The sequence below is a fragment of the Pleurodeles waltl genome, chromosome 5 (genome assembly GCF_031143425.1).
Source record: "Pleurodeles waltl isolate 20211129_DDA chromosome 5, aPleWal1.hap1.20221129, whole genome shotgun sequence".
In the NCBI taxonomy this organism is placed as follows: domain Eukaryota; kingdom Metazoa; phylum Chordata; class Amphibia; order Caudata; family Salamandridae; genus Pleurodeles; species Pleurodeles waltl.
In genome coordinates, this window is record NC_090444.1 from 1,099,016,040 (window position 1) to 1,099,041,423 (window position 25,384).

The following is a 25,384-nucleotide window of genomic DNA, read 5'->3' on the forward strand; positions in this document are numbered from 1 at the left end:
GTTTTCAGAAATGCACAGGTTTGGTAGGTTTCCCTAGGTGCCGGCTGAGCTAGAGGCCAAAATCTACAGGTAGGCACTTCGCAAAAAACACCTCTGTTTTCTTCCAAAAATTTGGATGTGTCCACGTTGCGCTTTGGGGCGTTTCCTGTCGCGGGCGCTAGGCCTACCCACACAAGTGAGGTATCATTTTTATCGGGAGACTTGGGGGAACGCTGGGTGGAAGGAAATTTGTGGCTCCTCTCAGATTCCAGAACTTTCTGCCACAGAAATGTGAGGAACATGTGTTTTTTAGCCAAATGTTGAGGTTTGCAAAGGATTCTGGGTAACAGAACCTGGTCCGAGCCCCGCAAGTCACCCCATCTTGGATTCCCCTAGGTCTCTAGTTTTCAGAAATGCACAGGTTTGGTAGGTTTCCCTAGGTGCCGGCTGAGCTAGAGGCCAAAATCTACAGGTAGGCACTTCGCAAAAAACACCTCCTGTTTTCTTCCAAAAATTTGGATGTGTCCACGTTGCGCTTTTGGGCGTTTCCTGTCGCGGGCGCTAGGCCTACCCACACAAGTGAGGTATCATTTTTATCGGGAGACTTGGGGGAACGCTGGGTGGAAGGAAATTTGTGCTCCTCTCAGATTCCAGAACTTTCTGCCACAGAAATGTGAGGAACATGTGTTTTTTTAGTCAAATTTTGAGGTTTGCAAAGGATTCTGGGTAACAGAACCTGGTCCGAGCCCCGCAAGTCACCCCATCTTGGATTCCCCTAGGTCTCTAGTTTTCAGAAATGCACAGGTTTGGTAGGTTTCCCTAGGTGCCGGCTGAGCTAGAGGCCAAAATCTACAGGTAGGCACTTCGCAAAAAACACCTCCTGTTTTCTTCCAAAAATTTGGATGTGTCCACGTTGCGCTTTGGGGCGTTTCCTGTCGCGGGCGCTAGGCCTACCCACACAAGTGAGGTATCATTTTTATCGGGAGACTTGGGGGAACGCTGGGTGGAAGGAAATTTGTGCTCCTCTCAGATTCCAGAACTTTCTGCCACAGAAATGTGAGGAACATGTGTTTTTTTAGTCAAATTTTGAGGTTTGCAAAGGATTCTGGGTAACAGAACCTGGTCCGAGCCCCGCAAGTCACCCCATCTTGGATTCCCCTAGGTCTCTAGTTTTCAGAAATGCACAGGTTTGGTAGGTTTCCCTAGGTGCCGGCTGAGCTAGAGGCCAAAATCTACAGGTAGGCACTTCGCAAAAAACACCTCTGTTTTCTTCCCAAAATTTGGATGTGTCCACGTTGCGCTTTGGGGCGTTTCCTGTCGCGGGCGCTAGGCCTACCCACACAAGTGAGGTATCATTTTTATCGGGAGACTTGGGGGAACGCTGGGTGGAAGGAAATTTGTGGCTCCTCTCAGATTCCAGAACTTTCTGCCACAGAAATGTGAGGAACATGTGTTTTTTAGCCAAATGTTGAGGTTTGCAAAGGATTCTGGGTAACAGAACCTGGTCCGAGCCCCGCAAGTCACCCCATCTTGGATTCCCCTAGGTCTCTAGTTTTCAGAAATGCACAGGTTTGGTAGGTTTCCCTAGGTGTCGGCTGAGCTAGAGGCCAAAATCTACAGGTAGGCACTTCGCAAAAAACACCTCCTGTTTTCTTCCAAAAATTTGGATGTGTCCACGTTGCGCTTTTGGGCGTTTCCTGTCGCGGGCGCTAGGCCTACCCACACAAGTGAGGTATCATTTTTATCGGGAGACTTGGGGGAACGCTGGGTGGAAGGAAATTTGTGCTCCTCTCAGATTCCAGAACTTTCTGCCACAGAAATGTGAGGAACATGTGTTTTTTTAGTCAAATTTTGAGGTTTGCAAAGGATTCTGGGTAACAGAACCTGGTCCGAGCCCCGCAAGTCACCCCATCTTGGATTCCCCTAGGTCTCTAGTTTTCAGAAATGCACAGGTTTGGTAGGTTTCCCTAGGTGCCGGCTGAGCTAGAGGCCAAAATCTACAGGTAGGCACTTCGCAAAAAACACCTCCTGTTTTCTTCCAAAAATTTGGATGTGTCCACGTTGCGCTTTGGGGCGTTTCCTGTCGCGGGCGCTAGGCCTACCCACACAAGTGAGGTATCATTTTTATCGGGAGACTTGGGGGAACGCTGGGTGGAAGGAAATTTGTGCTCCTCTCAGATTCCAGAACTTTCTGCCACAGAAATGTGAGGAACATGTGTTTTTTTAGTCAAATTTTGAGGTTTGCAAAGGATTCTGGGTAACAGAACCTGGTCCGAGCCCCGCAAGTCACCCCTTCTTGGATTCCCCTAGGTCTCTAGTTTTCAGAAATGCACAGGTTTGGTAGGTTACCCTAGGTGCCGGCTGAGCTAGAGGCCAAAATCTACAGGTAGGCACTTCGCAAAAAACACCTCTGTTTTCTTCCAAAAATTTGGATGTGTCCACGTTGTGCGTTGGGGCGTTTCCTGTCGCGGGCGCTAGGCCTACCCACACAAGTGAGATATCATTTTTATCGGGAGACTTGGGGGAACGCTGGGTGGAAGGAAATTTGTGGCTCCTCTCAGATTACAGAACTTTCTGCCACAGAAATGTGAGGAACATGTGTTTTTTTAGCCAAATTTTGAGGTTTGCAAAGGATTCTGGGTAACAGAACCTGGTCCGAGTCCCGCAAGTCACCCCATCTTGGATTCCCCTAGGTCTCTAGTTTTCAGAAATTCACAGGTTTGGTAGGTTTCCCTAGGTGCCGGCTGAGCTAGAGGCCAAAATCTACAGGTAGGCACTTCGCAAAAAACACCTCCTGTTTTCTTCCAAAAATTTGGATGTGTCCACGTTGCGCTTTGGGGCGTTTCCTGTCGCGGGCGCTAGGCCTACCCACATAAGTGAGGTATCATTTTTATCGGGAGACTTGGGGGAACGCTGGGTGGAAGGAAATTTGTGCTCCTCTCAGATTCCAGATCTTTCTGCCACAGAAAAGTGAGGAACATGTGTTTTTTTTGCCAAATTTTGAGGTTTGCAAAGGATTCTGGGTAACAGAACCTGGTCCGAGCCCCGCAAGTCACCCCATCTTGGATTCCCCTAGGTCTCTAGTTTTCAGAAATGCACAGGTTTGGTAGGTTACCCTAGGTGCCGGCTGAGCTAGAGGCCAAAATCTACAGGTAGGCACTTCGCAAAAAACACCTCTGTTTTCTTCCCAAAATTTGGATGTGTCCACGTTGCGCTTTGGGGCGTTTCCTGTCGCGGGCGCTAGGCCTACCCACACAAGTGAGGTATCATTTTTATCGGGAGACTTGGGGGAACGCTGGGTGGAAGGAAATTTGTGCTCCTCTCAGATTCCAGAACTTTCTGCCACAGAAATGTGAGGAACATGTGTTTTTTTAGCCAAATTTTGAGGTTTGCAAAGGATTCTGGGTAACAGAACCTGGTCCGAGCCCCGCAAGTCACCCCATCTTGGATTCCCCTAGGTCTCTAGTTTTCAGAAATGCACAGGTTTGGTAGGTTTCCCTAGGTGCCGGCTGAGCTAGAGGCCAAAATCTACAGGTAGGCACTTCGCAAAAAACACCTCTGTTTTCTTCCAAAAATTTGGATGTGTCCACGTTGCGCTTTGGGGCATTTCCTGTCGCGGGCGCTAGGCCTACCCACACAAGTGAGGTATCATTTTTATCGGGAGACTTGGGGGAACGCTGAGTGGAAGGAAATTTGTGGCTCCTCTCAGATTCCAGAACTTTCTGCCACAGAAATGTGAGGAACATGTGTTTTTTTAGCCAAATTTTGAGGTTTGCAAAGGATTCTGGGTAACAGAACCTGGTCCGAGATCCGCAAGTCACCCCATCTTGGATTCCCCTAGGTCTCTAGTTTTCAGAAATGCACAGGTTTGGTAGGTTACCCTAGGTGCCGGATGAGCTAGAGGCCAAAATCTACAGGTAGGCACTTCGCAAAAAACACCTCTGTTTTCTTCCAAAAATTTGGATGTGTCCACGTTGCGCTTTGGGGCGTTTCCTGTCGCGGGCGCTAGGCCTACCCACACAAGTGAGGTATCATTTTTATCGGGAGACTTGGGGGAACGCTGGGTGGAAGGAAATTTGTGGCTCCTCTCAGATTCCAGAACTTTCTGCCACAGAAATGTGAGGAACATGTGTTTTTTTAGTCAAATTTTGAGGTTTGCAAAGGATTCTGGGTAACAGAACCTGGTCCGAGCCCCGCAAGTCACCCCTCCTTGGATTCCCCTAGGTCTCTAGTTTTCAGAAATGCACAGGTTTGGTAGGTTTCCCTAGGTGCCGGCTGAGTTAGAGGCCAAAATCTACAGGTAGGCACTTCGCAAAAAACACCTCTGTTTTCTTTCAAAAAATTGGATGTGTCCACGTTGCCCTTCGGGGCGTTTCCTGTCGCGGGCGCTAGGTCTACCCACACAAGTGAGGTATAATTTTTATCGGGAGACTTGGGGGAACATAGATTAGCAAAACAAGTGTTATTGCCCCTTGTCTTTCTCTACATTTTTTCCTTCCAAATATAGGAGAGTGTGTAAAAAAGACATCTATTTGAGAAATGCCCTGTAATTCACATGCTAGTATGGTCACCCCGGAATTCAGAGATGTGCAAATAACCACTGCTCCTCAACACCTTATCTTGTGCCCTTTTTGGAAATACAAAGGTTTTCTTGATAGCAATTTTTTACTCTTTATATGTTTTTTTCACCTCAATTTCAATATTTTTCTTTTTCAGTTGTTATTTTCTGTAGGAAACCCTTGTAGGATCTACACAAATGACCCCTTGCTAAATTCAGAATTTTGTCTACTTTTCAGAAATGTTTAGGTTTCTGGGATCCAGCATTGGTTTCATGCCCATTTCTGTCACTGACTGGAAGGAGACTGAAAGCACAAAAAATTGCAAAAATGGAGTATGTCCCAGTAAAATGCCAAAATTGTGTTGAAAAATTGGGTTTTCTGATTCAAGTCTGCCTGTACCTGAAAGCTGGGAAGCTGCTGAGTGTAGCACCGCAAACCCTTTGTTGATGCCATTTTCAGGGGAAAAACCACAAGCCTTCTTCTGCAGCCACTTTTTCCAATTTTTTTGAAAAAAACGAAATGTTCCCTGTATTTTGGCCAATTTCTTGGCCTCCTCCAGGGGAACCCACGAAGTCTGGGTACCTCTAGAATCCCTACGATGTTGGAAAAAAAGGACGCAAATTTGGCTTGGTTAGCTTATGTGGACAAAAAGTTATGAGGGCCTGAGCGCGAACTGCCCCAAATAGGCAAAAAAAGGCCTGGCACAGGAGGGGGAAAAGACCTTGCAGCGAAGGGGTTAAGGCAAAGACAACAACAATCAGGTCATTTCCAAAACAGAAAATCAGTTAGATGATATAAATATTACAAAGTGCATCTCACATATTAATGTTTATAGGGTACTTTATTAGGATTTCCCTAATAGGTCACCTCACAATTTACACTATGTAGTTAAGAAGTTGGCTAGCTCATGTGTGCTTACCCAGAACTATAACACAAGCCATGCGCAAAGGCTCCTGTGAAGATGAATCCATACTTAGCAATAGTTTTATGCTTTATTATCCAGTAAATTCCGGTACCCACTGCAGGAGCCACAGCCAATACCTGGATGCTCTCTTTCAAATCCCTCTTTATACAACATTCCATTACATCACATTTCTCACATTCTTCTGGCTTCCACAACAATACGGTATCTCACAGTGCCTAAAACTATATGTACTATAGCAATTAATAATATCCATCACAACACATCTTCCCACCAAATGATAATAATATAAAACAGAAGCAAAAAAAATACAATAAATTATACACTAATTTAAAATACAATCAAAAGTATCAGCATTGCACTGAACTGAAGAATACATGAAATGCACATAGTGCAAAAGTTTAACCAACTGTATATTTACATAATCTTAATATCTGATCTTTATTATATGACCAAATCTTCAGATGTTTTCTTCCATATTCTTATTTTCTCCTGTGTGTTCTTCCAGATTCTTATTTTCTCCATTGTTGGTACCACTACAAGAAAAACCTCCTTTCTTATTGTTCACGCAACTCCTTTCCCTACCACCATTTACATTATTCGCCATTCTCACATCTTGTTCAAGTAACCATTCCTTATTTGACCGTGGCACAGGAATCGTAATGCTACCTTTACAAACAGAAATTCAAACCATATGCCAAACCTTTCCGTCACTCAGGAGTGCAGAATTAAAAAAGATTTTCATTACTTGTAAAGACTTTGAATACCTGTTGTCACCTTCCCTTGAGAATCCAAGAAGTTTAACTTTAACTACACTGCCTACAGCAAGCTGAACCTTTCTACAATCAAGCATTTTGTCATAATAAGCTTTATATGAATTCTGAGCATATGTTAACCTGTCTTTGACAGCTGAATGTGACCAGTCAACCTTCCTGGTTTCCGGCATCACCCCATGCTATCCTTTGAAAAAGGAGTTCTTCCCCTCATTAGCTCAAAAGGACTATATCTAGTGGAGGCACATGGGGTGATCCCATATGCCCACACTGTATGTAATAGCTCATTTCTCCAATTCTTACTCACAGTTTTAGCTAAATGAAAAGTATCCTTCACCACCCTGTTGAAGCGTTCAACCACTCCATTACCCGCAGTATGATATATTGAAGTGGTCTTATGCTTAATTCGATTCCTCTTATTGTATCCCTTAAAAACACCACATTAACCTGCACACCACTGCCACTCACTAAGATTGTAGGAAGACCTTCTCTTAAAAATACCTTCTCTAAAAATGTAACTACTGTCTTTGAATATTCCCTTGCTACCACCTCCTCTTCAGGCCATTTTGAAAAATAATCCATCACTGTAATAATATACTTTAACTCACCATATTAATCAACAAGCCCCACTATCTCAACACCCACCCTTTCTCAGGGCATGTTAGGACTGTCAATGGAACATAAAGGTGTATTTAAAATAACTCTAGATTTATCAAATTTGTTGCAAAGTACACATTGCCTGACCCTTCTTTTGATTGCTTCATCCAACTCAGGCCATCAGTATATGGTTTTCATTCAACATTTGGTTTTTGAAATACCAAGATGACCTTTGTGACAAACGTGTAGAAGTTTGTACACTCAGGAAGAATAGCTCTACCATTTCCCATAATCTTCATGTTTCAGCTCCCAAAAGACATGCAACTGCTTATCCAACAATTTATTTTTCTGGGCCATCCCTCAACATCAAACTTTTGGAGTTTTTGTAAAACATAATCTTTAGATTCAGCATTCTTCCACTCCTCATGTGAAATACCAGATAAGTCTTCACTTACTTCCACAACACAATTGTCTTTTAACACCTCTAAAGCAACTTTCTTTATAGGTATAGAAAATCTGCTTGGAAAGTATGCAGTTCTGTTCTTTGACAAGGCATGTATTGTACCGCGTAGTTATAATCAATTAGCTTGACGGAAATGTGAGCAAGACACAGAGTGGTGTTATGCAACCCTTCAGTTGTGAGAAGCTTGGTTAAAGGCTTATGATCTGATCACAACACAACATTGGACCCCCATATAAACTGTCTAAAATGATCTAAATCCCAGTCACAAGCAAGTACTTCACGTTCTATAATAGAATATTTCTCTTCAGAGGTTGTGAGAGAACACGAAGCAAAGGCTTCTAAACATTACTCACTATTTGAATTAACCTAAGCGGCTATAGCACCCAACCCCTTTCCACTGGCATCATTAGTTGCTATGCTTTTCAAAGCAGAATCAAAACCTTGCAATGGTGGTGCTTTGCATATATCATATTTGCTATTTGGAAATTAGGTTTGACATTCCTCTGTCCGAAAAAATGCCTTCATATTTTAGGTAACTCCTTAATGGCATAGGTGTTGCTTGAAAAATTGCTAACAAATTTTAAATAGAACTCTGTCAATCCCTGGAATGCCCTCACCTCATCTTTACTCTGAGGTTAAAGTGAACTTTTTATCGCTTCCACTAGCCCTGCCAGGGTGTTAATACCTTTTCTACTTACTTCATGCCCAAAGTATATCACCTTCTTCTGGGCAAACCTATACTTAGAATACTCAGCAGTGAGGCCATTAGTTGCAATATTTTCAATACTTGTGATACCCTAGTGTTATGTTCCTCTCTCATTTTCCCCATATATAAAATGTCATCTAGAAAAAATATGACTTGTTTTATTCCTTTGAAAAGCTTATACATCAACTGTTGGAACATGACAGCTGCCAACCCCACTCCAAAAGGGACCCTTACAAATTGGAAACATCCGAACAGAGTGATGAATGCCATTAGTCTTCTGCTCTTAGGATGTAATGGAACTTGATGGTACACGGAAGCTAAGCCTATAGACGAAAATCATTTAACATCTTTAGTAAGGGATAACATTTAATTATTTCTTGGGAATGGAAAGTGATCCATCAAAATGTTTTTGTTTAGATCCCATAGGTCTACATAAAATCTGATTTTCCCATTGGCCTCCCACCCAACTACTAAGGGGGTGACCCAATCTGAGGACTCAACTGGTTCCAATTTCAATTTGTACATCTCTTTTAAAACTTCTTATCTAACTGTAATAGGAATTTTCCTTGCTCTGTGTACACATGGTTTAGCCCTTTCCTTAAGCATTATTTCATAGTGAACCTTTCTAATTTCTCTATCTTACCAGAGACCACTCCTGGATATGACTTCCATAAATCAGGTTCCATGTTCCCATCTGGTCACCACACTACTAATACTGGTTCTGGACTGTTGGGATCAAGTATTATTCCAAGATCTCCTTGATCCTTCCATCCCAAAACTGAAAGACTTTTCTTTTTAAACATAGAGTTTGCAAATGGTTTCGCTGTTTTAAAGTTAAATAATAAACTCCTATATCCAATGATGTCAATATTTTTTCCAGAAAAGCTCATTGGTAAAATATCTGGTGCCTCTACATGTTCACCCAATGTGCTTTAAAAAAATTCTGACCACACTTTCTCATTAATAATTGTGTTCAGTGAACTGGAATCTGCAAAAAATGACATAGTGACCCCTCTAAAGGACATAATACAAAGATGTTTATTTTTCTCACGATTCTGTAGGTCACAAACATGTGTCTCTGTTTCATAGCCAATGCTTAAAACACACATAGTAGTCTCACTGTCAGTTGAGTTATTTGGATCTTGACTGGAATCAAACACTTTGACTGCAACATCTGTTCTCGTCAGACACGCCTTGGAAAAATGCCGTCTGATACCACAACCATAACATTTCTGGCTATGTGTAGGACATTTCTTATCATTAGCATAGTGACCAGAGTTTCCACACTTAGAACATTTTCTGACACTCGTACTTGCAGATGTTTTTTTCTTATATTGATTTATTTTTCTATATTTCCAGATTTTTTTGAAACATTGGAATTTGAAATTTTCTTTTAGGTTTCATTTTCGCAACAGCATCTTTATCTTGCTTTATTCTATAATCCGAAAGAACTACATTTGCACATCTAACTTTTAATTCAGCTCTTTTAACAATGTCAATAACATCTTGAAGGCGTGATTCACCTTTAGCCCATAAACTTTATTGAATGCTGGAAATTGTAATCATGCCTAACAGTCTGGTCTCTGATTAGTTAATTGTCAGGATTACCACATCTAGAAGTCAAAGCCAAATTTTTTATGGCTGCTACAAAATCCTTGATAGATTCATCCTTGTGCTGTTTCCTACGATAAAACTTAGATCTGTCAGTCCCTATGCACACTATAGGGGCAAAGTAAGCATCCAGATCATTTAAGGCATCAGTAAATACATTGCTTTGACAAGCTTGTCTTGTTTTTTTCTATTCTCTTGAACACCTTTAGATCACATGGACCTAAGCAGTGAATACAATTTTACTTTTCCTTCTCCAGAGTCATTTCATCCTCTTCATCTACAGTGGCACTATAATTTACAAAGCATTCTTGTCACTCCTCCTACTTCATACAAGATACTCCGGAAGCTGGAATGAAAGCTTGAGGTGGTGTCAAAGTTAATGTGCTTGAAGAACCCACTGTAATACAGTACGCACTTTGTACACCTATAAGGACAAAACAATCTTTTGTACCTCACTCTGTTAGAGATCCAGAGAGTGGCAGTCAATTGATATTGCAAAATTATTTGCAACAGGTTATTTTTTCCTGGAATCCTGACCATGACTGCAAATGGTGTTAATTACTATGAGTTTAATTGTGGGTCTCCTGACCACCTAATATGGGAGCCAATGCATGCAAAAAAGCCATTTTGATGAGGCGGTAAGGCTTGTTTTGTGACAGTAAGCTTTTTTTTCTACAGGGGATTGTTAGAAGTTGGGTTTCTAGGTGGCAGAGGTGTGCACCCGGTCCAAGCAGGAACCGCAATCCTAGTCAGGGTAAGTCACAGGCACACCCTATATGAACCTGTGTTCACCCAATGGTAGTTTGGCACAGAGCAGTCAGGCTTAACTTAAGAGGCAATGTGTTCAGTATTTGTGCAACACTTCGAACAGTAAAACAATGAAAATACCACACAAAAAGATACCAAACCTGGTTAGGAAAAGAGAGCTTAATTTATTCAACAATACAGAACCACAATAACAAAAATTCAATAAGCAGAACTTCAATTAAGACTTTTTAAAGAATAAACTTTTTTTATTTTTTATATAAACAGTTTTATTAGTTTTATTTAACAACATAGAACCCAACAGGTCACAGTTACGCTCCACGGACTGAGCACTGCACTGGTTTAAAGCATATAACAGAAGCATACAATCAACAATTGCTATGGTACTCAAGGGCAAGGCACCCGACATCCCCCTTTCTAAGACCCGCTTGTGGCTCCATCCCCCCAGGACTCCATCCACTTCCCCCACACTCTCTCATGTTTAGCGGGGCAGCCCCTCGCTTCACAAACAAGTTTCTCCTGCTGGGTGCACCAGTCAACCCCTCGGCCCCACTTTGCCATCGCTGGAGCTGTCTCTGCCTTCCAATTCGATGCGATGTCACTCTTGGCCACCAAACAAATCATTCCCACAAAAGCTCGATCTGGTCTGCTGGACCCCACCCCGTCAAGGACTCCCAATAGGATTGGCAATGGGGCGAGCTCGATCTCCACCTGTAGGACTCTAGAAACTTCTGTCACCACTGCTAGCCAGTAGGTTGCGAAGTGGGGGCATGTCCATACCATGTGATAAAAGTCTGTGTTAGGGCCTCCACATCGGGGACAGTCCACCTGAGGCCGAAGGCCCGCTCTATGTAATCTGTCAGGGTCAGTTATGTTGTGTGGGGAAAACTGGTTTGTACCACACGGAGACGGGAGGTCATGGTCAGCATTCTCAGGGCCATCAGGGTGTCCCTCCAGTCCTCGTCTTCCATCGGGCCCACCTACTGCTCCCACCTCTCTTGGAGCTTATCAAGTGTCTGTGCTGTGTTAGTAACCAACATGCGGTAAATGCATGATACTACCCCCCTACCCAGGTGTCCCATCAGTGTCTTGGCCTCAACAGGGCTAAACTCAGGGAGGGTCGTCCCTGCTTGAACGTGTATGTGGAATGCATGGCGGAATTGCAAATATTTGTGGAACTGGGTCCGGGTGAGCGAAAACTGCTGTTGGAGGTCCTGGAAGGACCGCATATGCTTGCCCACCCAGATGTCACCGAGCAACGATATACCAATGAGGTCCCATTTGTAAAACCCCTCAAGTGCCGAAACCTCTCCCAGCCAGGATCCCTGCCACAGTGGGGTCTGTTGAGTGAGATGGCGTCACCACCCCGACGCCTGCTGCGCAGCTAGAATAAACTGAAATTTAGTGCTTACAAGTATAAAGCTTCAACCGGGGGCTATCTGGTCATGCTGGACCGTGTCAAATCTGAAAATTCAGGCCGACCACGATGGAGCGTGGGTTGCTTCAGGGAGCAGTCTTGGCCCGCTGCAACAGTACCATATTTGTGTCAATATCAAAGAGGATGTGAGGAGCAGAGGAGACAATGGGGGTCATTCTGACCTTGGCGGACGGCGGAGGCCGTCCGCCAAGGTACCGCCGTCAGAACACCGCACTGCGGTCGAAAGACCGCGGCGGTGATTCTGACATTTGCCCTGTGCTGGCGGGCGGCCGCCAAAAGACCGCCCGCCAGCCCAGGGCAAATCAACCTTCCCACTAGGATGCCGGCTCAGAATTGAGCCGGCGGAGTGGGAAGGTGCGACGGGTGCAGTTGCACCCGTCGCGTATTTCAGTGTCTGCTGGGCAGACACTGAAATACTTTTTGGGGCCCTCTTACGGGGGCCCCGCGGCACCCCCTACCGCCATCCTGTTCATGGCGGGAGAGCCGCCATGAACAGGATAGCGGTAGGGGGTGTCAGAATCCCCATGGCGGCGGAGCGCGCTCCGCCGCCATGGAGGATTCAGACGGGCAGCGGAAAGTCGGTGGTACACCGCCGACTTTCCGTTTCTGCCCGCGGCTGAACCGCCGCGGTCAGAATGCCCCACGGTGCACCGCCAGCCTGTTGGCGGTGCTACCGCCGACCTCCGCCATGGCGGTAATTACCGCCATGGTCAGAATGACCCCCAATGTGTCGTCAGTCTTTGGGATGGAGGTAATGCATCTGCTCCAAGCCTCGCAAAATGGAAGATGCATCCAAAATGGAGGCAATGCGCTACACAGTTGTTGATGCGATATTCCCGATTCTTGCAGCAGCGGCAATGCGCCTGCGACGATAAAAATGCAATGGTTCTGAGCGATCCAACAGTGTTGATGCATTGGTTTTGGAGTGGAGTAGCACTTTATACCCACTTGCAAGGGCCCAGAACTGGATTGGGACTACTTGGCAGGGGAAGACTCATAGATGGCAGAGTCTAGGTGCAGTAGGTGATGGGTTGGAAGTCTTTTGTGTCCCTGAGACTTCAGAAGACAGGAAACAACCCAGCAATCCCTTGGAGTCACCCTGGGTCTGTGTTCAAGTGATCTGGGTCCAGCCCTTCTCACTGAGGCAAGGAGGCAGCAGGTGAGCACAGCAAGAAAGCAGTTTTTCCAGAGCAGTGGTCCAACAGAGTAGCAGTTCTTGTAGGAGCACAGCTGTCCTTCTTTTTGGCAGAGTATCCACAGATCCAGATTTATAATGAGTTGGTAGGATCAGAAGTCCAGTTCTTTTACCCAGTGGTGCATTTGAAGCAGGAAAGACTTCAAAGAAGGGCTTTGAAGTGCACAGAGATCCTCCTTTCTTGCTCTGGCTCCAGACTCACTACAGGGGGTTAAGCAGTCCTTTGTGTGGAGACAGGGCACAGCCTATTCAGGTGTACATGTGAGGCTGTGCCCAGCTCCCCCTTCCCGTCCTGCCCAGGGTGGCCCATAGGGATGCTGATGGCTCATCAGTCACATCTACGCTCCACTTATATGGGGCTGTCTATAAGGAATACACAAAGGTCAGCCGTCACCCCACCCCAGACGTGTATTGCAGACAGGCTGCAGGCACACAGTGCTAGGAGCAGGACAATGCCAACTTTCTAAAAATGACATTTTGAAAATTGTAACCATAAATCTGACTTTACCATTAAAGAGGATTTATCATTGCAATTATATAGGTGCTAAACATGATGGATCTACCCCTTCTCAATCAGGAATTTCAGATTATTAAATGTAATAAGGAATCCCCAATATTATCCTAGGAGAGGGATAGGCCTAATGGTAGTGAAAAATGAATTTGAGAGCTTTTCACTACCAGGATATTTAAAACTTAAAGGCATATGTTGTTCCTTTTAATTACATAGCACCCTGCCCTATGGGCTACATATTGCCTACTTTAGGGGTGACTTCAATGTAATAAAAGGGGAGTATAAGGCTTGGCAAGGGGTTGTAAATGCCAAGTTGACAAGGCAATGTAACAGTGCATTCGGGCTGCAATGACAGACCTGAGACATCATGTTTGAAAGTACTTCTTAAATGGGTAGCACAAGCAGTGCTGCAAGCCCACTAGTAGCATTTACAGGCCCTGGGCACATGTGGTGCACTTTACTAGGGGACTTATAAGTAAATTAAATATGCCAATTAGGTACATACCAATCAAACTATGTTTCAGGTAGAGAGCACAGTAACTTTAGCACTGGTTAGCAGTGGTAAAGTGCACAGAGTCCTAAGGCCAATAAAAATTAATTCAGCAGAATTAGAGGCAAGCAGGCAAAATGTTTGGGGAAAGACCACGCTAAGACTGACAGGTCTAACAGCAATCAAGCTTGTTGCACAGTTATTTAATGATGCCAGCTCGTCACAGCATGCGAGCACACTTGATTCCAGTGTCACAACCAGAAGCGCAAGCAGTAATCCAAGCACTCATGGTGGTGGTTAACTGCCAATGCGACTCATGTGCTAAAAACATTACAAGCCCCTCCCCAGTCCAGATGGCAGAAAAGGTAGTCCCTTTTGTTTGAAAGAATAGTTACTCACAGTGGTTCACAAGAGTCCCAGGGCACAAAAATCTTTTGTACTGATGTATATGTTCTTTCCAGTTCTGTTTTCCCCTCTCCTTTTTAATGATGGGTATATGTGCCAGGATAGCTCATCCCCAACATGTAAAGATGAATCCAAACGTAGTAATAGCTGTATGCTTTATTCTCCAGTAACTTCTGACACCCATCCAGGAGACACAGCCTATACCTGGATGCTCCCCTTCCAGTCTTCCTTTGTATAACATTACATTACATCACATTGCCCACATTCTACTGGCTTCCACAACAATATCGTAACTTACAGTGTCCAAAATTATATGTAATACAACATTTAATATCCATCACAACAGCTCACATTACACCTTTTGTGTAATTTCCGATTCGTTCAGAAAATGTGCCAAATTGGGAATGACAGTAGATGAGGAAATACTCCACTCTTCCCCTACTAAACATTTTACAACCTCGCAGCTTGTGAAATCTCTGGTGTGTTGTATGTCACAGTACAGATCACCCTGTTACAATATTATGGATATAATGGTGACTACCATAACAAGTAGGTAGGTATATATTTACAGTTTTTAATTTGAAGAGGCCCTTCCTGTCAAGGTACATAGAGAGAGAGAGAGAAAGAGAGAGAGAGAGAGAGAGAGAGCGAGTTAATTAAACTATATAATTATCTCTACACATTTCCCTTCACCATGATATGGTGGTTGATATTTTAATAATAATATTTGGCAGGAAATTTCTTAAAACTCAGTATTGTGGGGGATAACGTCTCTGTCAGAAAGGGATGGAAAAAGGGAAAAGTATCTCAGGAATCAGGTGCTGTAATATGGATTTGAGTAACAATTTCCCATTTCTCAAGGGATCCTCTGAATGTAAGTTGGAACACCCTGAAAGTCTTGCATCATGGACTTACCAATACCTGCAGCATCAGTAATTCTGGGTATAGGGGTTCCACTTACGTATTTCACTATCTCTCAGAATGAGAACATAATTGTACAACTGGTCTGGAAACAAGGAAAAGGCTGTCCTATACTTAGGTCACTTAGAAGACTAAATAAAACATGCATCATTTCACTGTCCAAATTAAGATGAACTAGGTTCATTAAGTCTTGTTGTATAGCATTAAATCCTGCTGTTGAGGGCTATATCGGCTGGTATAGTCCCTCTGTCCAGGTTTCATGATGAGCTGCAGGTGATGTCTTATAATGAATGAGGGGCCTTTAATATGCCACATAGCCCAAGGCAGAAGGGCTATTAAGCTTGCAGAACACTCCACTATCTAAGGGTAGAATGTTCTAAACTAAACATGCTCTAAAATAAAAATGCTTTTCAGAGATGTAAGATATTGGATAGTTGGGAGAATGCTTGATGAATATATCAAGTCACCAACTTAAAAACAACAATTTTTAGGTCGAGCCTACCAAATAGCTCAGATGTCTGATTGCATAAAAAATAATGAGGGCTTACCAAGAAAATACAGGCACTTGGAGCCTGCCTATTGCTTATCATTGGTTGACTTTCTTGTCACTCTTGTTTGCCTGCTTCTGATTCGTGTCCCAACTTATCAATCTTGTGTTGTCCCCCCATGAGCCATAGCCTCGTTGCCATCTATTTTGGTTCGCTGTCTTCTCTGCTTCCACTGCTTGCTTTTCAAGCACTACTTTTTCCTTTTGGCTTAAGCACTCCATGGGAGAGGAAGTGTTTTCCAGCTGTCTCCCCTGTTTACTTCTCTCTCCCTGCACTCCGTGTTGCTCTCTATCAACTGTGTGCTTCTCCCCCTCCACTTCCATCTTGTGCTCATCCTTGTGTACTCCACCTGTTGCTTTCTTTCCTATGTGCTTCTCCCTTGCTGGCTCCTCCTTTGCTCTTTTTCATCTATTTACTTTCCCTAGCGCTCTATTTTGCTCCACCACCCACGCCCTCCATGTTGCTTCCACACCCACATTCCAATGTTGCTTTTGCCCCAATGGTACTCCCTTGTTGCTTCCTCCCCACATTGCTTCTATCCCTTTGCTTTCACCCCCTTGTATCGCTTCCCGTCACTTGCTTAAAAAATGCTTTTGTTTTTTCTTTTTTTTCCCTTAATTGTGCTACTGATCCAGAAAGGGTCTGGAACTACGAAGACAAAAAGCATATCTGTGGTGCGCACATCTACAAATACTATGGCTGGCTGCTTCAAATGCCTTTTAAAAATATTCTTCAGCCATGCTGCACCACATAGGGGATGTTGCGTGGCATCAAACCCAAAAGGCCCCAAAGGTGAGACCTTTTGGCTTTGACAATACTTGTTATTCCCTGTTGTCTCTCTTTCTCTTTGTTTTCCTGTCTTTCTCAACATCTCTCACTCTCCTTTTTTCTGCCTTTCTCTTTCTTGGTTTTGTTGAAAGCCTGATAATGAAATTAATGTTCCATCCGTGAAGATGAGGAACTTGCACTAAATATGGACTAGTACAGGAGGCAAACTAAAATCCCAGTCACTAAACACTCTCAAAAAGTCTTAGGTCTGTACACCTTAGAACTCTTTATAGCCTTAGTACTCAGAACACTTTACAGGAGTAGAGTTAATGTTATTTCACTGTGCACCAGTGTTATGCACCTCTTTATATCTGTGAGCCTGCACTACCCCTTGAGCATTGCTAATATTTTGAAGCTGATCAGAGGTCTTAGTGCGTACTTAAATTGAGGCCCAATTACAAGCTGACCGGGCCGATGAAATATCAAAGCAAGGGCTTTTATGCCCATCCCTGACAAAACCCCTGTTTGCACAGGCACTGTAATACTGAAATGTTCAATTATAGCACTGCTGAACATTTTCACTGGCGAAGCAGGCCAGTTCTGTCGAAATTTACTGTGTGAGAACATGTTGCAAATTCTAGTACACACAGGGAAGGGTAATTTGTTGCTGACTTACCATATTCTATATGTATTGATACTTTCAAGAAGAAAACCCCATATAGAAGGTGTTTATCAGACCCAGTAGATACCATAACCGCTCCCAAAGAGTCTACCTCCCGCCGTTCCCCTCGGACCCCACCGAGATCATCTGCGGCGTCCCACAGGGCTCCTCGCTCAGCCCGACTCTCTTCAATGTCTACATGAGCCCCCTCGCTGACATTGCACGCAAACACAACATCAACATCATCTCCTACGCCGACGACACCCAGCTGATACTTTCCCTCACCAAGGACCCTACCATCGCCAAAACCAACCTGCAGGATGGAATGAAAGACGTCTCAGAATGGATGAAACTCAGCCGTCTGAAACTGAACTCAGACAAAACGGAAGTCCTCATCCTCGGAAACGCCCCGTCCGCCTGGGACAACTCTTGGTGGCCCACGGCCCTAGGCACCACACCTACCCCCTCAGACCACGCACGCAACCTCGGATTCATCCTGGAACCGCTTCTCACCATGACCAAACAAGTCAGCGCCGTATCGTCTTCCTGCTTCCTCACTCTCCGCATGCTCCGAAAGATCTTCCGCTGGATCCCCACCGACACCAGAAAAACTGTGACCCACGCCCTCGTCACAAGCCGCCTGGACTACGGAAACACCCTATACGCAGGAACCACCACAAAACTCCAGAAACTTCTTCAGCGAATACAAAACGCCTCCGCTCGCCTCATCCTCGACATACCCCGCAACAGCCACATCTCCGCCCACCTGAGACACCTGCACTGGCTACCCGTCAACAAAAGGATCACCTTCAGGCTCCTCACCCACGCACACAAAGCCCTCCACAACAAGGGACCCGAATACCTCAACCGTCGCCTCAGTTTCTACACGCCCCCCCGTCAACTTCGCTCCGCCAACCTCGCACTCGCCGCCGTCCCTCGCATCCGCCACACAACGGCAGGTGGGAAATCCTTCTCCTACCTGGCAGCCAAGACATGAAACTCCCTCCCCGCCAACCTCAGGACCACTCAGGACCACCTCGCATTCCGGAGGCAGCTCAAGACCTGGCTCTTCGAGCAGCAGTAACCCCCTCACCTAGCGCCTTGAGACCCTCACGGGTGAGTAGCACGCTTTATAAATATTATTGATTGATTGATTGATTGAGCAATCAGTATTTTCCATGTGCTGTAACAAACTCAACCCATCCACTTGTGACTAGGGCCAACAAGAGGATATCATCTCCTCATCTTTCAGTTCAGCGCAACTACCTTTTACCCTGTCTTTCCACTTCTCCACTATTGAGAAGATAGGTTTTATTTTCTTTGCCTCTTAGCATATGCATCAAATGCCTGTTTGCCTCTGCTCAGCTTCTCCTGCCCAGTTCTATATTCACAGCATCTGAGACTGCCAACATTCTGAGGGTAACCAATAATCAAGCCACTGGAATTATGCAATCCTCTGTCCACTGCCTTTTCTGCATAATTATTCCTCTACCACATTTGCCATAGAATCTAACGTCTGCTGCATAATCTACATATTTTAACAAAACAAATGTTGTTTTTATCTCAAACAGGTCAAAAGCTACAAAAACATGGCAACACGTATTGTATTGTGTGCAGTGGAAGGTCCTTCACTAAGCTTGACTGGTCACCGTTCAGTTGCTTATTGCTCTATTTGGATGTTAAATTGGCACAAATGAGGAGAAAGCTTTGCCCGGACAGTGTTAACCTGTGAAAAAATTGCAAACAAATATTTGCAAAAAATAAAAAAGTAATGCTATCACAAAATGTGCCACTTTCAGCTGCACAATTTGCCTTTTCCTGCTGCCTAATCCTACGTAAACCTGAAAAATGTGCAAGTCTCCTTATTACATTGGTGGACTGGGGGCCAAAAGCAGCCTTAGAAAATATGTTGACACTGGCCTCAAAATTGTCTAGAGTGAGTGTAGCCACTGAGCCTGTTACCGGGAGAAAGTGGGGGAGTGAGGGTAAAATAGCCCTTTGGGGATTTTACCTTTGTCCCATATGGCAAGTCCTCCTTGGTTAAGAAAGGTAGTTTGCATGTTTGGAAGGGCAGCTTTAGCCTGCAAGGTTTTAGATCTGAAACTCGTTAATTTTCAAAAGATAGGTATGAGTCTTATTCCTGCCTATTCAGTGGCCGTTCAACTCTGCCTGCTGTGGGTGTTTAAAGGCTGCCATAAGGAATTACACCAGCTAGTGTAATGATTACAAAAGGACTGGGAAAGTGTCAGGTATTTATTGCACCTGCCAAATATCGATACCTTGAAAAGGGATATTTACTGGGTACAGTAAATTTACCCTACTCAGAGTTTTCCTTTGGAAAACGAGGAATTACTTTCAGAAGTTGTGTTTCCGCTCTGCCTTCTGTCTGGATCAACATGTAGCACTTTTGCTCTTCCTCAATATTAGCAAGTCTGAACTGCCTAACTTTATCAGGGAACAATGCACACTTTTAAGTGTTTGATGGGTGTAGAGGTGCACAATTGCTGTGCATCCCACTTGGAAAGGGACAGGCGACATCCTGGCTCCACCCACATTTCCACAAATCTAATTTTTTAAAATCTTATATTTCAGTGCCCTTTTATGAAAATGTTGAATTTTTTAAGGGTACATTTTATTGATTTGTTACTAAAATATTACAAGAGTTATGGCCTGATTTAGAGTTTGGTGGATTGGTTGCTCTCTCACAACATGACAAATATTGACCCATTTTATTCAAAGTGCATTATTTCCTAATGCACTCGTAATAAGGCAGACATGATATCTGTCAAGTTGTATTGGCCGCCAAACTCTAAATCAGATGGTTCCATAACTGCTTTGGCGCCAATACTTGGTACACCAAATAGGCCTATGTACGTATTGAGAAATTTCTAAAAATACATTTTCTATAACAACATTTTAAGAGAGAAAAGTAGTGATAATTACTTTTTAGATTGCAGTATGTAGAAATGTATAACTCATAAACGTTAAGCAAGCAATGGTGAGCATGGAAGGGCGGGGGAGCCAGAGGAGCTGGTGAGTTTTGAAAAACTGAAAAAAGCCTAGTTAGACGTTGCAGGAGAAACTGCGGACAAGATAGTAGCTGGAGTAGCAAAATGGAGAACGAAGGAGGAAGGGATGTGGAGGAGGAAGCAGCCACCAGTGAAAGAGCAAGAAACACATGCACTCCAGTGAACTGCTGAAACTAAAATGAGCTCCCTAACATCAGACATGGAAGGATGCAAGTCATTTAATCAAAAGTATGGTAAGGCCGCCATGCTCCTGAGGAGGGATAAACACAAGAAGAGGGTGGAAAGCCATCAAAAATGAAGCAAACAAACAAGCTTGACAAGAGAGTCAACCAGTAATAAGAAATGGGCTGACCCAAAGACCTCTCTAAATATTAGTATTGTACACAATAGGTCCTTTAGGACCTTTGAAACCAGGCAGCTAAAGCTGTCCATAGCTGAGTACCAAAAATGGGTGAAGTTTTGAAAAATACATTTCTGTAAGGTTTATATTAGTGTTATTGAAAGAGTTAATTTGCCGCAATACCAATGCGCATTTAGCAATAGGCCAATATCTGGGTATATGGTACTATTAGGAATTTTGTTCTGGTTAGGCTCAAGATTAGGGTTAGGTCTGGTAAGCGTAGGTGAAAAGTCTTTTCTCCATAAAAGAATCTGGTTTAGAACACATATTATTAAGCAAAAATAAAGTTGTTTTTCAGATTTCTTCAAACAGTATCCTGCATACCTCTATTTCCGTGTTATAGTATTCCCTTTAATCACAGATACATGACTTCATATCCAGAAATCCTCATTCAAGGTTTTGTTCAAAGATTGAGGGCGGAAGATATGCTAAAACTTCTTTACTATTCTGCTGCATCACCAAAACATCTAATGGTAGCCAGGCATGATTGATAACACTTCAGAACACTCAGTGCTGTTTCACATGTCCCTAAATGATAGTAATAAAGTATTAGCATGGCTAATTTATTATGAAACAGATATTATGATCACTGGCCTGCAATTGCATACCTGCACCATTTTCAGTGGTAATTAAACTCTGTGATGATTCCAAACCAACATTGTTTTGTCCCATTTAACTAGCTGAAGAAGATCTACCTGCAGCCCCAGACGTGTTGGTTTCATTTGTACTCAGCAGTACCCTTGTTAGGCTTCCCTTATGCCTTGCACCAACAACTTACTGTGGGCCAGGCACCCTCAGGAGTACCCCGTCCACTCTTCTCCATTCATATATTCCCTCCACCGAACCCCTGGGATGCCAGTGCTAAGTCTTTGTCAGCCATCAGCTCCTGCCGTCTTGAGAGCCAGTTGCCAAACTGCTGCCTATCTAATGTTTTCCGTTCTGTTGAATGGCAGCCATCAATGCGAGGGACATCCTCAGCAACTGTCCTCAGACTCTAACTCCTTCAAACAACATGCAGGACCCACACACTGCTATCTCTTCCATATTCAAGTGACACCAACTTTTTCAGGATCAGTTGGGTGTCCTAGCCTCCTGGATCATGGTTCAAAAGGTCTGGCGAAGCTGTGGTCGACCAGTTGTTTTCGGTGAAGGACTATTCTTGAATCACACAGCATTTTGTATTGTCACTTAAGATCAAGGAAACAGTGGGCGATTTCACTTTTTAGGTTGGGCGTTAGCCAAGACCTTGTGATTTTACCAAAATTGTATGTACAATGTACATATTTATAGAGGTTTTCAGATAGCCGTATTCATCCATTGGCCTGTCATTGTGTCAGACACATTTCTCTTCTGCCCACTACAGCAACAGATTGGACAGTGAGTCAGCCCACTTCAGCCATTGGCTAACTTCACTGTGAGTGGTACCAGTTTTCCGTTTCACAAAGAGCACACCCACATACTAAATAGTTCCTATACATTCCAGGAACTACTAAGGCAATGTTTGCTTTTTATTACCCAAAAATCATTTTTATTTTTTTATTTATTTTGTTTATATTGACGAGGGCCTGGCAGGTTCCTCAACCACCAATGAACTTTTGTGTAAACGACAACAAAACATACAAGCATTTGCAAGCCATAGTCTGACTGCCACTGCCAGACCTATTAGCTATGCCCATGCTTACTTCCACCGCGAGCAAAATAGTTTGATTTTTCATTGCAGAGTCTATATGTGCCCTGTGTCATGTTTTTGTTCCCACTTTAATTTCTGAGTTGTTCCAAATGAAATAATTCCCATTTTCATTGTGTTTCTTACTGTATAATGCAAATTTCCTGTTTTCTTCGGTTTCCTTTTTCTTCATATGATATTCGATATTCCCCTTTTGGCTGAACATTATATTTTAGTTTCCCAAACATTTTTGCTATCTTGAACATTTAGGTCACTGTTTTACCCATGGCCCTAGGCCCCTTTTGCCACAAACACTGGCAAATGTTTTGCTAATATGGTAAAGCATGAAAGCACAGGCATGCACAAATGATCTATCTATCTATCTATCTATCTATCTATCTATCTATCTATCTATCTATCTATCTATCTATCTATCTATCTCTGTAGAGGTATCGTTAGATCAGAGTTTCCATTGGAAAAGTGTGCTCTGTTTCTCTGTTTAAACACCATGTTAATCTTCAACGCATCAAAAGTGGCACATTAGCATCATGAGATTATTGATACATGTTTGTATATATTGTTTCATATATTACATGCACTTGCATATATAGTTGGACTTCATTGAAATAACGAGCGTGAACCGCCTTCCATACTTCGTATATTTTAATATTTAATATCAAAATACCCTTTCCATATTTTAGTCATCTTTATGATTATTAAACTCTACATTATGGAAGGCCTTCGAGGCCAGTGAGTTCAGTGAGGGAAGCCTATCTATATGTGTAAGCTCATGTGTTTCTACACTTAATGACAGCAGAGCTTACTGATGTCCTTGGGACCGATAGCGTGGGTGTTTCTCTATTACCTGCTTTTCAAGTTCCCTCTTATTGCTAAGAAGCTGTCCTTCGCGGGATTATAGCCAAACACCTACACTTTCTGGGGTATTGCTGATTATCTATAGTGCATTTGCTGATTGCTGACAATCTGGATTGCTTGTGGCTGTTGCTGAGCTGCCATGCTGCCTCTGATTATTGTTGAAAGTCCGCACTGTTTGTGTTTCTTGTTGAGGACCATCCTTCTTTGGCTATTAATGTCCCTTCACAATGCAGGCGGAAGCACGCCAATTCTTGGCTACGATACTTGATGCACCCATGCTACCTGTTACTAATGTCAGCTGCCCATGCAGCCAGTGTCTACCTCATCAGGAGCTTCAGTACTATTTTACATCTCAGGGGAAACCTCTCATTTACCACATCTGAGATGCATTCGTACTGTTATTGTTTTCAACCTGTTTTCCCTGTGGCATTAACTCAAAAACGTGTGGACGTTGATTCATTAAAGTACCAGAGGCAGTGGTCGTTACTTCATGCGTCCGTTGACACCGATGACATCTGAACGTTGGCCCAACCCTCAGCAAACGCCTCCTTGCTGCTGATGGCCTAGAGCAGTGGTTGCCACACTTTTCAAAACCACATCCCTCTTTTTAGTATAACAAACGTTTGCAAACCATCTAGCTTTAATGGACATGGGGCGGGCTATTATTTAATGTAATAAAGCGTCTTGTGGAAGTGCATGATATTTGAAGACAACACATTGTTCTTTCTAATAGTCTCTATATTTGATCATACATACGATTTTATAGATAAAACTATATTGCACGCAAATGATAATGTGTCGAAATCGGGTTTAATTGAATATTTAACATCTGCGCATCACCAAGTAAAATATCTTGATTTTTTCTGATCCTATTAAAATGTTCGTATCCTTCACACATTAGAATTACAAAAACATGTCCTTTGTTTTACTTTCCTAACTCCTGCATGTGTACAGTTAATTTACAGGTATTTACATTCTTTTGTGTGTTAAGGAAAAACGTATGCCCAGACTTGGGTCCCTTGCTTGCTACTCCATTGGATTCAAGCTAGCATGGCTGATGAAGGGTGAGACTCTGAAACCGGTCCCAGGATGCTTGAATCCTGTCCAGGGAGGACCTTGCTAGGCAGTTGAGGCTTGACTGTTCCCAGAGGAAACAGGGTCAAGACTGATTTGCATATAGCTGTGTCCAAATTGGGGTGACTTGGCAAGCAAACAACGATGGATTAAGGCCAGATCTGTGCCTCTGGGTGAGTGTTTGAAAAGTTTAAACACTCCGTCCGTCATTTTATTTTGTGATATTGCCTTGTGCGCCCTAAGTGTACAGTTAATTTACAGGTATTTACATTCTGTTGTGTGTTAGGAAAAAAGGTATGCCCAGACATGGGTCCCTTGCTTGCTGCGCCACTGGATTCAAGCTAGCCTGGCTGATGAAGGTTGATACCCTGAAACCGGTCCCAGGATGCTTGAATCCTGTCCAGGGAGGACCTGGCTTGACAGTTCGGGCTGGGCTGTTCCCAGAGGGAACAGGGTCAAGACTGATTTGCATATAGCTGGGTCTAAACTGGGGTGACATGGAAAGCAAAATAGCAATGGATTAAACCCAGATCTGAGACTAGGGGTGAGTGTTTGAGAAGTTTCAACACTCTGTCCATCATTTTATTTTGTGATATTGCTCTGTTAGGAAAAAAGGACATCCTCAAGCTATCCTTTTACACTGCATGTACCACAGCAGTAACATAATTCACTATATCTTTCTTTCTCTGACTGCAAACGGAGAGTTCCTAAACAACAGCCTCTATTTAAAAAATAAGCAGCAGAAGACATAGCCTGACATTTGACCTTCTGTCTTTGAAGTGCATGAAGTGTGACTAGACAAATACAGAATTTAAAGGCATCTTTATTAATTGCCTGGACATTTGTGACCCTCCCCCCCCAAAAAATCGGGTAGGTCAGGACTCACAGTTTGGGAAACACTGGCCTGGAGGGAATGGCCAAGAGGTGGAATCTGCAAAGAGGGACCAGGGCTCCTAAAACAATGATCTCTGAGATGGGTGCATGGAAGGCAGGGCCAGAGTTGCCATGGGTAGCCGCTACAGCCTTT